This window comes from Herpailurus yagouaroundi, unplaced genomic scaffold (genome assembly GCF_014898765.1).
Source record: "Herpailurus yagouaroundi ecotype Mexico unplaced genomic scaffold, PumYag 199, whole genome shotgun sequence".
NCBI lineage: Eukaryota > Metazoa > Chordata > Mammalia > Carnivora > Felidae > Herpailurus > Herpailurus yagouaroundi.
The window spans coordinates 9,021,344-9,038,536 of NW_024412430.1; the positions used below are offsets into that span (position 1 = coordinate 9,021,344).

General features: G+C 47.4%; 1 protein-coding gene across 3 annotated transcripts in view; it reads left to right on the forward strand.

The window, feature by feature from the left end:
* The first annotated feature begins 4,472 nt into the window (after positions 1–4,472).
* Positions 4,473–17,193, forward strand: part of CEMIP2 (cell migration inducing hyaluronidase 2) — an 87,623-nt gene continuing 74,902 nt past the window's right edge. The window contains exon 1 of one of the 3 annotated variants that reach the window (XM_040449359.1): positions 4,473–4,635. The gene's annotated coding sequence lies outside the window, so the exon portion shown is untranslated. Of the gene's footprint in view, positions 4,636–5,439; positions 5,722–13,345; positions 13,442–17,193 lie in introns of those variants that run through there. The other 2 variants (XM_040449358.1, XM_040449360.1) reach the window with 2 other exon arrangements.

The window sequence follows — 17,193 nt, forward strand, 5'->3', positions numbered from 1 at the left end:
CGGAGAGGTTGAAAGAATGAGGCATGTTTGAAGTGTGGTCGTTGTTTCTCGCCATTAAAATGAAAGCTCCAGCTTCCTTTAGGTAATGATCCACGTATGTTTCTCATGATCTTCACCTCTGGCCTGGATCTTAGAGCACTCACTTTCTAATCCTCACGGAGGAAGTCATAGTGAGTGTAATGATAGAAGATTCTAATTTAGCCAGTCGTGGAAGGCTAAAGAAGAGATGGCCAGAGGCACCGATGGCACAGTGCACCGAGGACTTATGGGGTGTGCAGCTAAACCCCCTATAACATTATCATAATAAATTCTCATAACACCTGCATGGGCTCAGTAGTATTCATTCATCCATCCATCCATTCATTCATTCAAAGTAAGTTCTGCACCCAATATGAGTCTCAAACTTAACAACCCCAAGATCAAGAGTCACATGCTCTTATTAACTGAGCCAGCCAGGTGCCCCTATTCCCAATTTTAAATGAAGACACAGGCACAGAGAGACTTGGCTACTTGTCCAAAGTTATACTGCCACTGAGCCACGGACCATGGTTCTAACCCAGGCCGCCCGACAGAAGGGCCCTCACTCTTGGCCAATGCGCTATCCTGCCTCAACACAGTGAGCACCACCATCATGAAGAGCACAAATGAAAAGGCATCAAAGGAGCATCTCACTCATCCTGGGGCTCTCCCCCTCTCATATGGAAAGGACAGAACAACAGTGAGCGTGTCACATCCTGAGGGAGTACATGACATAGAGATATGACCACCCGATCTGCCTTCAAGGGAGGATGTGCTGCCCCGTAATGAGGGTTATTGGCAGTGATCCTTCTCCAGGATTGCCTCAGCTGCTGAGCTGCCTTGCCCGAGGTCTTGCAACTTCCCAGGATGCACCACATCCAATGACTAATTCAGGAGGCTATATAAAGGTCCAGCCATCTGGGTGCAATAATTCAGAAGGGCCATGCGGGCTCCAGGGCCCCCAGGGGAGGTTGGCCGAGCCTGTTGCTGGGTTCACATTGCAGCTCAACTTTTCCCTCTGTCCCATCCTGCTTCCTGTCCCTCCCTCCAAAGGTGTTGACCTCATGGACGTTTTTAAACGAACATCTTGCTCCTCTGTCTCAGAGCCTGCTTCCTTGGGAACCCGATCCAGGACAACATCAATTCCATTGACCAGAGAAGTCTGTGGCCTCTCACTTTGTTTGGTCTCCAGTGTGACTTCCTTTCACATTACAGATCTCCCTCAACTCACGATGGGGTTACGTCTGGACAAACCTCCTGTAGGTTGAAAATATCTCCAGTCAAAAGTGCATTTAGTACACCTCAACTACCCAAGAGCACGGCTTAGCCTAGCCCACCTTAAACGGGCTCAGAACACCCACATTAGTCTATAGTTGGGCAAAATCATCTCACACAAAGCCTACTTTATACTAAAGTGTTGAATATCTCATGTAACGTGTTGAATAGTGTACTGAAAGTGAAAAACAGAAAGGCTGTCTGGGTACAGGATGGTTTGAGTGTATCAGTTGTTGACCCTCACGATGGCCAGGCTGACACAGAGCTACGGCTCCCTGTCACTGCCTGGCATCTTGGAAGAGTCTCATACCGCTTATGGCTGGACCAGGAACAGATCCAAACTGGAAATCTGAAGTATATTTTCTGAGTGCATTTCACATTCACATCATCGTCAAGTTGAACAATTAAGTCCAACCACTGTAAGCTGGGGACTATCTGTAGTTTCAAAACCATCTGCTTTATTTCAAGAACCTTTGATTTTTCATGTTCCTGATAAATATCCAAGAACAAAAGTTTGTAAAATTCTCAATGGTCAGCTACACAGAGATTCAGTGCCCTCTTTTTTTTTTTTTTTGGTCAGTAGACTTTATTTTTTAATTTTTATCATGAAAAAAATTTATTTTTAAGTAATCTCTACACCCAACATGGGGCTCGAACTTAGAACCTTGAGGTCAAGAGTCATGTGCTCTACTGACTGAACCAGCCAGGTGCCCCCCAATAGGCTTTATTTAGAGCAGTTTTATTTATTTTTAATTTGTAAAATTTTTAAATACTTATTCAGTTTTTGAGAGAGAGTGTTGAGCAGGGGAGGGGCAAAGGAAAGGGCAGAGAGAACGGTGGACAGAGGATCCAAAGCAGGTTCTGGGCTGCCATGACCACGAGATCATGACCTGAGCTGAAGTGTGGTGCTCAACCACTCAACAGATTGAGCCATCCAGGCTCCCGTAGAGCATTTTTAGTCGCAACAATATTGAGCAGAAGATATAGAATCCCCTACGATCCCCGCCACCAGCCCGCCTCTTTCCCCGCACAGCTTTCCTGGATATTGACGTCCATTTCCTTTGGTTTTGACAACAGGTATAGGTTATGGAAGTAAAACCTCTTTAAAACCAAACCTTCCATGAAAACAGTTTATGTGATTTTTTAATTGCTATTTTTAATGCTTGAGTGCTTGGCAGGCCTGATTCCACTGGACTCTTGCTGTGCGGCAGGTTCCCTTAACTTTGAGTCCTAGTATCCTTGTATCTAAAACTGGAATAACAATTTGGGAGAGGATTAAATTGAGTAACATATTCAGACTCCAAGCAAAGCGCCTGGCACTTAATAAACATTCAGAGAATGGGCATTAAAAAAAATTTTTTTTTAATGTTTATTTCTAAGACGGAGACAGAGTGAGAGGGGGGCAGGGGCAGGGAGAGAGGGAGACACAGAATCGGAAGCAGGCTCCAGGCTCTGAGCTGTCAGCACAGAGCCCAGTGTGGGGCTCAAACTCAGAAACAGTGAGATCATGACCCGAGCAGAGTCAGACGCTTAACCGACTGAGCCATCCAGGCGCCCCAGAAAATGGGCATTATAATATAAAGTTGGCCCTGTGCAGGTTGTAGGATACATTTGTGGATACATTTGTTTCCTGTGGCTCCTATAACACATTACCACACACTCGGTGGCTTAAAACAACAGAAATTTATTCTCTCATGCTCCTGGAGGCTGGAAGTCTGAAATCAAGGAGTGGGCAAGACTCCCTTCCCTGAGGAGGCTCCAGGGGAGAATCCTTCCTTGCCTCTTTCTGCTTCTGGTGGCTGCTGGTGCTCCTTGACTGTGCTTGCATCTGCTTACGTGCTCACATCATCTCCTGTCTGCCTTCCTTTCATAAGGATACATGTGATTGCACTGAGGGCTCACCCTGAGAGCCCAGGACAACCCCCGACTCAAGATCTTTAATTTAATCCCACTGCAGAGACCCCGTTTCCATATAAAGGAACACTTCCGGGTTCTGGTGATTAGGGTCTGAAATCTCTGGGTGGGGGGAGGGGGGTATTTTTCAGCTTAGGACACAGGGTGACACATTTCCTATCCTGTCTTCATAAGGCATAGTCCCAAACATTTCACCTTTGATCACGAAAACAGCCCTTCCTCCCTTCCAGTTTGTCACTCAAAATCATCTGCCTTATTTCAAGAGCCTTCCTCCCTCTCCCAGAAGGAACAGTGGCATCCAAAGTTGGGTAGTTTCGTTAAGATCTTAGCACTGGACCGTGTTGGATTGGACCGTGTTGCTGTTTTGGAGGCATCCTTCCAAAGTTTTAATTAATGTTTATTTATTTGAGAGACAGAGAGACAGAGCACAAGCGGGGCAGGGGCAGAGAGAGCCGGAGACAGAATCCGAGGCAGGCTCTAGGGTCTACACTGTCAGCACAGAGCCTGACGCGGGGGTGGGGGGGGGGGGGGGGGGGGGCGGGCGAACTCACGAACCGTGAGATCGTGACCTGAGCTGAAGTCGGACACTTAACCAACTGAGCTATCCAGGCGCCCCCCGCGCCCCCCAAAGTCTTAAGTCATTCGCGGATGCTCTGTAGCGCTGTTTCTCAAACTCGAGTCTTCCAGGCACCTCTGATTCAGTAGGTGGCGGCAAGTTTGGCAATCCTAATTTTTCAAAGTGCCGCAGGAGAATGTTATCAACCGAAACTTGGAAACTTTGATTTCTACAAATTCCTGAACCTAACGCTTGGAAATGGGGAAATTCCCTTTCCCGCCCGCTGGGTGTATCATGGTTACATGACTGAGGTGTCATTAAAAAGGCGGGGCGGGGGGTGGGGGGCGGCGAGGAAGGGCAACCCTGAAATCCGAACACTCCTATCTGTCCAGGACTCGCTGAAAGAGTTCCCCGTCGGGACAACTTCCAGTTCCGAATTAAACAGAGGATGACGACTGCCTGGATTGGGCAGGGCCGCTGCTGTCACCAGCCGGGGACCTCGTGGGTCTGACTGACCAAGCCCCGGCGGCGCCCTCCGCCGGAGACCAGACTTGTGCTCGGTGGGAGCAGCTCCAGCGAGGGGCGGGGAGGTGGCAGCTGGAGCTCCTCCAGCTCCGGAGCAGGAGTCCATACATAGAGAGGTCCAGGGGCGTTGGGGTGGGCCGGGGAGTGGCTTGCAGAGCGCCACTCCCGCAAGCCGCAGCCACTCCAGTGTGGCGCGGGCAGGGGGCGTGGGGAAACGTCGTTCTATTTATTCTGGCTGGAGAGCCGGTTGCCCCGGCCGCTCCGAGCTGCCCGAGGAGCTGTCTTGAGGCAGAGAGCGGGCGGTGTCTGCGGAAAGGGCTAAGAACCCGGCGCGCGTGGCTGGCCAGGTGGGGGCGGCCGCGCTGCGCCGGCGGAACGCGCAGAAAATTTTCGGGAGTTCTGGAAGTCCCTTTGGGGATGATGAGGTTCCGATTGTGGCTCAGCCGGGAGCGATGAGGGCGCTCGGAGTCCAGCTCAGCCGAGGGGTGTTGGGGCGCAGCCAGGGCTCAGCCGGGAGGCGATGGGGGTGCAGTGTCCAGCTTAGCCGCGGAGTGATGGGGGCGCAGTGTCAGGCTCGGCCAGGACCAGATGCGCGAGCAGGTTCCGCCGGGGGCGGGGGGGGGGGGGGGGGGGGGAGGGGAGCCCATTGTCAGGTCCAGCCGCGGGTGAGAGGGGCTCGCGGTCGGGCTCAGCCGCGAGGTGGCGGGGGCGCCGGCTCAGGGTCCGCCGAGCCCAGCAGGAGCTTGCAGCCGCGGCCGGACGCGCTCAGCGCCGGGTCCCGAGCTCCCGCGGAGCCGGGCGGCGGGAGGAGCCCAGCGCGGCCACCGCCTCCTCCGGCCGCAGGCCCCTCCTCTGCCCCCGCCTCCTGCGTCCCGTCCGCCCGCCCGCCCGCCCAATCCGCAGCCCTCGGCCCAGCAGAGCCGGGCGGCTTGTCTGGCCGGCGGAGGCTGAGCGCGACCCTCGCGAGCCGCGGCGCCCGCCGACCAGGGACAAGCGCGACTCCCGGGACCCCGCTCTGCCCCGCGCTGCCGCCGCCTCCTCCCGTCGTCGCGGGGACGCTCCGGGCCGCGCCGCCAGGGCCGAGCTTCTCTTCCTCCCCGCGGAGAAGGAGCGGAGAAAGCCGAGCGGCTGCTCCGGGAGCGAGCGAGCGAGCCGAGGCCCCTGCCCCCGAGTGTCGGGGCTGGAGGAGGAGGAGGCGGAGGCGGAGGGAAGTGCGCGTCATTCCCGGGAGGAGAGTGTTTCACCTCCAGGCTGAGGCTGCGGCTGCCAGTTGCATAAAAGCAGCGGCGGCGGCGGGCGCGGGCGCGGGGCTCCCCGGGCTCTCTGGCCATGGAGAGAAGATCCGGACCCGGGGACGCTAGGAGCTCGGCTCCGTCTCTTTGGACCGCGGTGTAGGCACCTGAAGTAGCCGACGCTAAGCGGGGGAGGGGAAGGTAAGAAGCAAAGGGTCCCCCGCCCCCCGCCCCGCCTCCCCAGCTGCCTGCTGGGGCCACCGCGAGGTCGCCGACGGCGGCCCCGCGCACCACCGCGGCTCCCGGCGGCCTGGCATTTAGGCATCTGCTGCTGCCGAAATGGAAAACATCCTCCCGCCCCCCGAAGCACCCTCCCGCCCTCCCCCCTCGCACCGCCTCTCCCGGGCTCCCTCCTCTCGGGTTCGGGAGTAACCGGACTCCCCCGGAGTAAATCCTCTCCGTAAGAAAGGGTCTGGGAACCACGTCTAGATTTTCTTTCTTTCCGTCTCTCTTTTCATTACGTTTACGGGGGAGCAAACAATGGACCTTTGAAAGTCGGTGTGAACAGCCGCAAACTTTCCGGAGAGGGTGGGGGTGGGGGATAAACCCCACAGGAAGCTGACCACGGTGAAAGGTTGATAGAATGTGCATTGCAGAGTCTGGGCTTTAGCGCGCGCGCGGACGCGTTTGGGGTGACCTTTGTCTCTTTACTGTTCCCCTGGGTTGGTGCACCCCACACCCCTTACCCCGCTTTGTGTTAGTTCAAGTCAGGGGAGGCTTTAAAAATCGCTTGCAGCTTTCTTTACAGCTGGAGAATATAGCCTAAGCCCTGGACCCCACGCCCAGCTTTCCTCTGCAGAGTTGCGAGGTCTTGGCAAAGGAGGGGCGTCCTGCTCTGTGAGGATCCCAGAATTCAGTAGTTAGTGCCAGCTTCTACATCCTTTGCAATAAAACCGAGGTCCTGATGTCCCTGGATGCTCTCTGCTGAGGGTTGTCTCCAGACCTCGCTGTTGAGCGGAAACCACTCACTTAAATTCTCTGTGTAAGGTTAGGAAAACAGACTTTGATATATGTCTCCTTTCATCAGGAGTTGGGGTTAAGGATGGAGTGCTTAATAATTTTAAGAACTTTCATTCCACACAGGAGCCCCTCACCGGCTTGTGTCCACTCTCCTGGTTTCATTTCAACCATGCGATGCCCTGTTGCATAATTGCAGGGTGTGCAGATGTTTTCAGGAGCAAAATAAGAATTTAGAGGAAATGGGATGGAAGGAAGTTTCACCTGAGCTGAGGGAGGCCTCAAGCCTCAGGGCAGCCAGACATACCTGTTGGAAACGGGTGTGTTAGAAACGCATGTAGTTAGCCTTATGGTTCTTTGGTTTGGCAAAAATGGAGCTATTAATCTTTGACCCTTGAAGGAAGCTTGCTATTTTCAAAATTGGTCTGGGCATCGTGCTCTAGTTGTGTGCCTTTGATTAGCTATTCAAAGGGCTCTTTGGGGTTTGCCTTTCTGGGCAAAGGAGAAGACAGTGGACTAGCCCTCCTGCTTAGTCAACACTGGGTAGTACCTTGTGGTGGTGTATTCTCGACACTAAAGTTCCTCCCGTCAGCTTTCTGTGAACCTGCACTGCAGGGTCAGAGTCTGTGTGGGTGGAAGTCTGCTTTTGGCTTTCAATTCAATCTTCGTGAAGCTGGTTTATCTGATGAATGTGTGTTTACAGACTCAGAAAATTAAGGTTAGAAGTGAATTTTGAATCATCACCTACCTGTTCTGCTTCAACAGCCAGTGACAGAAGCCACGGGCTGTGTGGACAGGGAGGTGGAATCAGTAAACCCTTACCCCTTGCTTGTTTAGATTTCTTTTGTCACGGCGGAATTGTTTGAGTAAAGTCTCCTTTGTTGATGTAACCTGTAACCTGCAGATTTTCAGGAGTCTCAGATTTCATGGCAGGAAACCAGGGGACGGCACCTCATTCCTGTTCCAACAGACCTCATCTAGCTTGTTTCCAAGCTCTCTTGGGAATGGTGAGAAGACCAACTGGAAAGTAAAGTAGTTGTGGGCCATTTCCGAAGTTGAAAGGCTACTGTTTACCAGCTCTGTCCCTCTGGGCAGGGTTCTGAAATTGCAAATGATGATACGATGAACCACAGTGCAGAAAGAGAGCATTTAGAGGATTATTATCAAATACACAGTCTTAGACTCACATGGGATACCATATGTAAACGTGTACCTTGTAAAGTGCTGTAAAAGAGGAGTATTGCATCACCCACCCACCATGCATTCAACTAACAATTCTTGTTCACCCATTTCGTGTCAGGCCCTCTGGAAACAGTCCGAGTGCCCACCTTGTCAGGCAGAGGGAGGTGGATGGAGTGGTTAAAGCTTGGGAAGTCCAAGGGAGCCAAGATCACCTGTGTGTGGCTTCCATCTGTAAAGAAAGACGAGCCAGTCTCTGCGTTGAAAGGAAAGAGCCTAGGCTGAGAGGAAAGGAAACAGGTGCAGGAAGTGTGTAAGTGTGGGGAGCATTATGCATAGAATCCTTTAAGAATCCAGAGGAGGACCAGATTGGGAGCAGTGGGTGGAAGGAAGCAATTTGGTGAAAACTAAAATTTTCAAAATTCAGGCAGAAATAGTAGGGACAGAACACTGGTGTCAGTGGTACCATTTTGAAATGTAAAGATGGGAGTACTTGAAGTCAGAGTTCAGTCTGAAGCGAAGCTCTGACATTTGCTAACCCTTTGGTGCTGCCCAAATCCCCCAGTTCTTCACACTTTGTTCATCTGTAGAATGAGTTTAATCATATTTTATTGAATTCTTTCAGATTTAACTTTAATTTAATTTGCTGTGCATATACTAAAGTTCCATACAAGCTAGTGCTGTTTGCTCTCGCAAGGTACTTTCAAAGTATGTTCTTTTTAGGGAAAGCCAAAAGTTGGTTGAGCGTTCAGCTCTTGATTTCGGCTCAGGTCATGATACCACGTTCGTGGGATTGAGTTCCTCATCGGGCTCTACTGAGACAGCACAGAGCCTACTTGGGATTCTCTCTTCTGTTCTCTCTGCCCCTCCCTCTCTCTCTGTCTTTCTCAAGAACAAACACACAAACAAACAAAAACCCCCAAAACAAAACAACCAAAAAACAAAAGACAAAAAGCTTTAAAACAAACAAACAAAAATATTTTCTTTTTAGAGCAATGAAGAGATCCAAATCATAACTCTGTCCGGCTGGCTCCAGTGACAGATTTCTATTTTGTTGACCCTTTCCAGAGTGTTCCGAATCCCATCTTGAGTGCAATTCTTCAGACTTTATGCTGGTTATTGTCATATGGCATTCCTCAACTTGTCCAGGCAGCTTCCCATGCCAGCCACAGGAAATCTTCTCATTGCATTCAGGTGGTGAGCACTAATTAGAAGGACGGGCTGGTGCATACAGCACCTCGATTGAGAGGGGCTTGTCTGGGGCTGTTCTGTAACTGCCGTGTTCCTCCCCCATCTCCCAAGGCAAGCTAACCCCTCTGCTTTCCTCTATCCTAACAAGATGAATATGGAAAAGGAAGGAAAAGCCGCGCATGTGCATCTTCGAGATCCTGAAAATGACCCTTACTAGTTTTCTCCATGTATAAAGAGGTGTAATTTTCAACGATGCTGTTAAAGAAAAGGCTGTTCTCACAGTCAAAACAGTCGCTGTCTGGGTGAAACTTGAATCTGTAAGCACGTCTTGCTTTAATGTACTTGCCTTACTCCCCACTTGAAATGAACTTAAGCTCATCTGACAGTGTAATAAATTGCCTTTGATAGAAATCCATACTCACATGTTTCAAACTATCAGTTCAGTGTGATTTTCTTGGGGCGGGAAGCAGTACAAATGTAAATCAATTTTCAGGACATATTGAATCTTAGCCTGTAGTTTGAAAGGGCCTTAAAAATAATATTAAAATGAGGAAATTGAGACTCAGAGAGGCTAACTAATTAGGTAAGGTCATATAGTAAATTAATGGCTGAGCAAGGGACAAGAACCCCTTTGTCCCTATTTCCGGTCAGCATTTTTTTCCCCCCTCTAATGTACTCTAATTAGTTCCTGTTTGGTTTTGTTAGCAATTTGGTTATTTTAATGTTTTAATGGTGAAATGATTTGCATTTGGGCTGAGAAACCCATTGCACCCAGCTTTAAAGCAGATACTCTACCTTTTTTGTTTGGGAGGACCTACACATGACATGATGCACACAGTGGGGGTGATGTGACTTGTAATACATTTCTGGCAAATAGGGAACTAAATGTAACCATAATGTTAGCTTTACTTGCATTTTCCATTAATAGTACACAAATTTAAAATATTGTAGAAGTGCACATTTTTGAAAAGAAGTAAGTTCCTGGAAACATTATTCAGATTTGTGTTGTGAATCATAGGTTAAAAGTATATTAGAAATATGTTGGCATGTTCTTTTGTTTTCCCTGTGTTTGCTTTGGGAAGTCATTAATGTTGGTTGTCAGGAACTATGTTCAGCAAATATTTTATTGCATTCCTAAGATGTGCAAGGCTCTGTGCTGGTTGCTGTGAGCAGTGCAAAGACGAATGAAGCATAGGGTCTTTACTAAAATGTCTCTTTAAAAAAAAAAAAAATGGCCCAGACTGGGACGTTGTGTATGACTTAAAAAACACGAAATTGTTGTCTCCCACCAAAATCCGTCCTTTGATCTGTTAGGCAAATCTGCATTGAAATTGTTATTATTAGTCTAACCTTGTAGCCAGATTTGTAACATGACACTTATTTTCATTACGTTGTAACAAGTGATACACCTTTTATATTTATTTTATGAGGGCTCCATCTCAGTTTGGACAATAAGGAAAAATTTGGCAACATTTGGGGATTTTATATTATGAAAAGTTTGCCTCAGGGATCTTGTAGCAGTCTTAGCTTTAATAAAGTTTTTAAAATGGTGTTAACACTGCATAGAAGTGTGATTGGAACGTTTTTGCCCAAAAGGATTGCAATTTAAGACGATCCATACTGAGCCACCGAGGAAAAAGAATTGTCCCCATTGACTCTGAATTTGATGTAAGTATCTTAAAACACATGAACATCCACCACAAGCCAGATGTCTTGGTCACGTCTAGTTATGAAGTCTGTCCAAAGAGTAAGAAGTTGTTATTGATTTGAGGGCTCTTGCCCAATTATTGGCTTGTATTTGGAGACGGCCAACTTTCTGTTGTTACAGTGGCCCTCACTAACAGTGACTCACTTTCCTCCAGAATGAGTCGTTTTTTTTCACATACAGTGGGGTTGGGGTTGGAAAATTAATTATTAACATTTTAGGGAGTGGAAAGATTAAGTTTAGCACAAGGACAAATGCCTGATTCCTGTTTCAGAAGGAATGAGGAAAATGAGTCTTTTTTTTTTATTGTGGTAAAAAAACACACTTCTTATTGTTTATTCATATCACCAGCGCCACCTCTATAAAATCAACTTCATATGAGGATTTAAAAAAATATATTTCATTAGTGCAAAAGACACCTTTAATTGTTCAGTGGGCACTTGGTGACAGTCATTCGCCAGCCCCCCGAGGACATGCTGAGATAGAAACGAAAGGCTAGTGATGTTGAGAAGCTAGCAGTTGGGAGCAAGTAGGGTGTGCGTGAAGGTATAGCTGGAAAGGCCAAATGGAAGATGAATCGTCTTTTCCGCATGTTAATAATGTCTTTTTTTTTTTTTTAATTTTTTTTCAATGTTTATTTATTTTTGGGACAGAGAGAGACAGAGCATGAACGGGGGAGGGGCAGAGAGAGAGGGAGACACAGAATCGGAAACAGGCTCCAGGCTCTGAGCCATCAGCCCAGAGCCCGACGCGGGGCTCGAACTCACGGACCGCGAGATCGTGACCTGGCTGAAGTGGGACGCTTAACCGAGTGCGCCACCCAGGCGCCCCAAATAATGTCTTTTGATTAATGTTAATAGCTGCTTTCCCAAGTGCTTGGACTGATTTAGATACTGCCTGTCCTCTCCACATGGTCGTGCTTCACATTGTACATTGTCACATTGTACATTGTACATTGTCACAATGTACATTGTACATTGTCAGCTCACGGATAACTTTCCCCCCTGCTGCCTACTTACCATGTGGTCTGAGCTTGGCTTTAACCTTAAAGTGTTTCTTCTTGCTCCCTGCTTGTGTTTGCAGCCGTTGAGTTGATCACGTGGCCTCTGTTTGCCTGTCCCACTGCTGCTGGCTGTATTCTGTCCCTGCTCTGCTGTGCAAAGTCCAAACACTGCTCTGGTGCTGAGTAATGGCTCATTCACTGGTCCTCCTTGCTGACGCTCTGGCACCGTTGAGTTTTGATGAACATCGAGACTGGAGGAGGTGTGATATGGTCCCTTTGGCAGGCCTAGATTTCACATGCCCCGGGAGACCGGGCACTGTGACTGTTTTTATTTCGGCCGGGCACTCATCTGCAGGTAACACTCTGCCTGCAAGCCTTCCAGACACTACGAAAGGCTTCTGTTGGTTCCCCCACATAGTGGTCATTGTTGGACAGTGTGTTGTCATTTCAGTGGCAGAGTTCAGTGGTAGGTTTCACTTTGCACATACAAAAAGAAGCTATTAGTAGTAGTCTGGTGATACGCATCTGGGTAAGTCAGTTCGCCAGGGCTTTTAAAAATATACCTCTATGGGGCGCCTGGGTGGCGCAGTCGGTTAAGCGTCCGACTTCAGCCAGGTCACGATCTCGCGGTCCGTGAGTTCGAGCCCCACGTCGGGCTCTGGGCTGATGGCTCAGAGCCTGGAGCCTGTTTCCGATTCTGTGTCTCCCTCTCTCTCTGCCCCTCCCCCGTTCATGCTCTGCCTCTCTCTGTCCCAAAAATAAATAAACGTTGAAAAAAAAATTAAAAAAAAATATATACCTCTATTCCATTCATTGAGATCTAATAAACTCAGGCGATCACCTCTTTAGAACCCCCCAGCCCAGTGTCTGCTTCACGTGCATTGTAATGACTTCTTTACTTGGCTCATCTCCTGACACCCTCCACCCCAACACTGAGCTCTGAGCTCGTTGAAGGTAGAGAATTTGTTTGTTTGTGCACCACTGGGTGCCTGTCATCTAGCAGAGTCCTTGTCTCATAAGAGATGCTCAAGCCTGAATGTTTTTCCTCTTGGGCAAGCCTTTACTCTCAGTGGGGAAAATTGTATTAAAAATAGGCTCGAGGTCGTCGGTGAAAGAAACAGGACATTTGGATTCTGGTCCTGGTCCTGCCGTTGGTAGGAACTTTGCTTTGATGCTGGATTGAGGGGCCCCAGATCACTTCACTCTGGGCATCTCATTATTCATCTGGGATATTTCGTAGTTTGAAAGGCATGTCCAAACATACCCGTTATATGCTTCCTATGGTCCCTGTATCTTGATGTCTGTGTATCAGGGGATCATGGACTTTTGGTGTATCTGTGCTTGTTTATCAAACCTATCTCTGTTGCCTTTACTTTTTTCCTCCCTTTCAACATTTAAGCCAACATAACTTTCTTGGCTCTTTCTTCCTGAGAAGTATTTTCAAGCTTTGTCCCCAGCGCTCGCGGAGAATGCAGCCTGCAGACAGTTCTGCCCTTTGCCGTAACCTTAATTAAATCAGCCTCCCTCAGGTCAGACGTTGGCTTCGGTTCTTTCTTTCTTTCGAAGGCCAGCTGCAAGGCTGATGACACGCCTTCATCTGCCATTGTGTGCCTCTGGCAGCCATCCGTCACTGTCAGCAGGGTGGAAGCCTCTGCTGTGTCCTCCCAGCCTGTGGGGAACAAGGGCGAAGGGGGGTGGTCCAAGGAGCATTGGGAAGGAGGGGAGAAAGGGGGCAGGTTTTCAACAGAAAGGATTAAGGAGAAAAAGGAATCTGAGGACTAATCATCAGGAAAAAGAAACAGACGTGAAGAGCAGAGGACTGGGAGGTAAACTGACCCTCTCCTTTCTCCAGCTTCCCAAGTGGAAGCCTTGTTCTTTCTCCTGTTGTGTTTACCCTTAGTTCTTCCCTTCCACCCAGGGCCTACATACTTTGCTCTTTTAAGATTTATTTTCGACGGGGGAAGGAGTGTGAGATACTTCTTCACTATCAGCCTTTCTCCCCTGTTGGTCCGAAGGTCTCTCTTTTCTCTTTTGCTTCCCTTTTGTTGCCCACGGTAATGTCCTTTAGCCTTTTCACTCTGTCAGCCATCTTGGCTTTGGGGTCAAGCCTTGCTTTTCATGGAGATGCTTAACAGATTTGGAAAAGACGGGATTAACGAGCGTGTGTGGTGTCAGGAAAATCAGACATCTGCCTCCTGTATCTTGCGTAAATGGGAGGACTATAAGAATATAATTAAAGATATGTCTTAAAGGTCACCTCTATAACTTTAAGACGCGAAAGTGTTCACTTGGTTCGCTTTTGGGCGTTAGATATCGTAAATAAGACTCTTTGTTTTCAGGGATCTATATTTAACAGGAGAGTCCAGTGTAATTTGCCGAGGATTTCTCCACTTTAGTGAAATTGTAGCTGGCTTGCTGATCTGAATTTCCTCCATGCAGGCCCATAAACTCAGTATTTATTGTTTTGTTGTTTTTAACATAAGCCACCTCTTTGTATTTTGGTTAATTTTTGTTTTCTAGGGGTCAACTATTCCCTGACTGTAGTATTCCAGCAAAGAGAGCAGAGCTTAACTGAAAAGTGAATTTCTTTTTTTTTTTCCTGAAAAGTGAATTTCTAAGCAGATACAAATGTCTCCTAGCTTTTATTTTTTTGCATTTTTATAAAACTTGATAAAAAAATAGGATTTCAAACTATACAGTCACCAGAAGTGCACAGTTATTAAAAATGCACGCATTTTACTTGGTATCTCCTCTTTTTGCTTTAAAGAATACTTATTCTGACTCAATATTTAGTGACCAAAAATAATTTTTAGTCAATGTAGTCTTTTGAGGAGATTTATAATTTTAAGATATTCATTTAAAAAAAATTTTTTTTAATGTTTATTTCTGAGAGAGAGACAGAGCATGAGTGGGGGAGGGGCAGAGAGGTGGTGGGGCGGGGGGGAGGGAGGACACAGAATCCAAAGCAGGCTCCAGGCTCTGAGCTGTCAGCACAGAGCCTGATGCGGGGCTCAAACTCATGGACCATGAAATCATGACCTGAGCCAAAGCTGGACGCCCAACCAACTGAGCCACCCAGGAGCCCCTAAAAGATTCTTTATTTCTCTGTATTATATTAAAAAACATTTTTATTTTTACTTATTTTTGAGAGAGAGAGTGACAGAGAGAGAGAGGGTGATATAGAATCTGAAGCAGGCTCGGGGCTCTGACCTGTCAGCACAGAGCCTGACTCAGGGCTGGAACTCACGAACCGGAGATCATGACCTAAGCTGAAGTCAGATGCTTAACCTACTGAGCTACCCAGGCTCCCCTGTATTATATATTTTTTTAATGTTTATTTATTTTTGACAGAGAGAGACAGAGCATGAGCGGGGGAGGGGCAGAGAGAGAGGGAGACACAGAATCCAAAGCAGGCTCCCGGCTCTGAGCTGTCAGTACAGAGCCCGACGCGGGGCTCGAACCCACGGACCGCGAGATCATGACCTGAGCTGAAGTCGGACGCTCAACCGATTGAGCCACCCAGGTGCCCCTCCAAGTATTATATTTTAATAGAGTTAGTCTGTACTGGGAGAGTGATTTCCTTGTGAGGGAGGAGATAATGTGAACACTTCTTGATGCCACACTAGAAAAATCGGGGTCTATATGTAATAGTAGTAGCTCAGCTTTGGGAGTATCATTCATCATATTTGTCTAAATTGACCAACTGGAAAAAGAAGGTAGAGGGATAAAAATTAAGATTTCTTGGCCTCTTATCCCTTCACTGCTTAGGGAAAGGTTTATAATGAAGGGCCAATTCTTCCCCTCTTCCTGGGAACATTGGCCTGGGTATGATCAGCTTAGTAAAAGTGAACCAGAGTTAATGTAAAGAAACTAACTGTGCAAAGTGTCTTATTCCTTGGGAACATACCAGACATTTGCAGGTGATAGTGACTTGTCTTGGTTTGGAGAGTTGAAAGAAAAGCCAAAAAGGCTACCCTTTTGTGTGAATGTGTCTTGTGTGAAGGCACCGTCCCGTTTGGAGGTCTCTGGGTATTGGATTCTCTGGGAGTATGCTTACACAAATGAGGCAGATCTCTGAGGGAAAGTGAACTTAATCTTTCCCCACCATCTGTCTGTTTTCTCCCAAACAGCTCTATGTATAGACCTAGCATTTATATTGAATTCTTTCGCGGGGAGCATTGTTTAAAAATGTACTTTATCCTGTGTGCTCTGGGAATACGATATGCACTAAAAAATATTCCTGGTAACTGTCTGTAGAAGGATTTTTTCCCCCCAGAAGCTTTTTCAACCATCGTTTTTTGAAAATCTTTATAATATCTGTTTAAATACACAATCTTCACAAACATATGGATCAGACTTAAGTATTTATTTGACAGCTTGAGAAACTAAAGGAGCTACAAGCCAGTTGTGCTAAGTTTATTTCTTACTGAACAGTTTTATATGATTGAAGTATTGAGCTCATTGTTTAGCAACTGTAGACATAGTCCGAATCTACCACAAAACTAAAGAAACCCCCGACCGCCCTCCCAAACCCTAAACCTGGTTCCTTGATGTTATTCTGTGTTACCTTTTTCCTAAACATGAGAGATTGGAAGTTGAAACCATTAATTGGAAGTTCAAAGCCGTTAGGAGCTGGTTAAAATTTTAACTAGGTCATAATTACTAATAATTATAAACATCTATCATTTATTTTCAAGGTAATTCACAAATGACCACTCGTTCCTGGCATGGTTTACTTTTTATTGTGACTTAAGCATACCAGTGAGTGTGTTATGAAGAGCTACCAAGATCTTAATAAAAGGAAGTTTCCTCGGCCAGAGTTTGGCCGGTTGTACCGAAACCCTTAGAAAACGAAGACCGTAACTTGCCGAAGTGACCTTTAGATTGGACACTGTTTCCAAAATTATGTCCTTGATCAAAGAAGAATAAGCTTGAGATCATGCCAGCTTCTTGACTATTCCTGTAAGCCTAAATTTTCCATTCAAAAATAAGTTCTCGAAACAAGTGCAGGCGGGATTTAAAAAGGGTTAAATGAATCAAAAGCAGTGAGTTTTCATTAAGTGTTCACTATGATGGGGTCAGTATGCAGGGCATAGCATGGGCTATGAGAGCCCCTCCCCACGGGGTTGGAGGGGCTGGGCGATTGGGGGGACTGAATATACAGCTTCTGGCACCAAGTGCCCTCAAGCACCATGTAAGTGATAAGCGTGTGTAGGAAGCAGTTTTTGTCTTCTGTGTTAATGTCTCCGCAGCAGAAAGCACGTGAAAACTCGGTCCTTTTAAAAATTTTTTTTTTAATGTTTATTTACTTTTGAGAGAAACAGAGACAGAATAAGAGTGGGTTAGGGGCAGAGAGAGAGGGAGACACAGAAGCAGAAGCAGGCTCCAGGCTGCGAGCTGTCAGCCACAGACCCCGACGCGGGGCTCGAACTCACGAGCTGTGAGATCATGACCTGAGCCGAAGTCAGACCTCAACTGACTGAGCCACCCAGGCACCTCAAAACTCTGTCCTTTTATTTTTTTATTTATTTATTTTTTCCAACGTTTATTTATTTTTGGGACAGAGAGAGACAGAGCA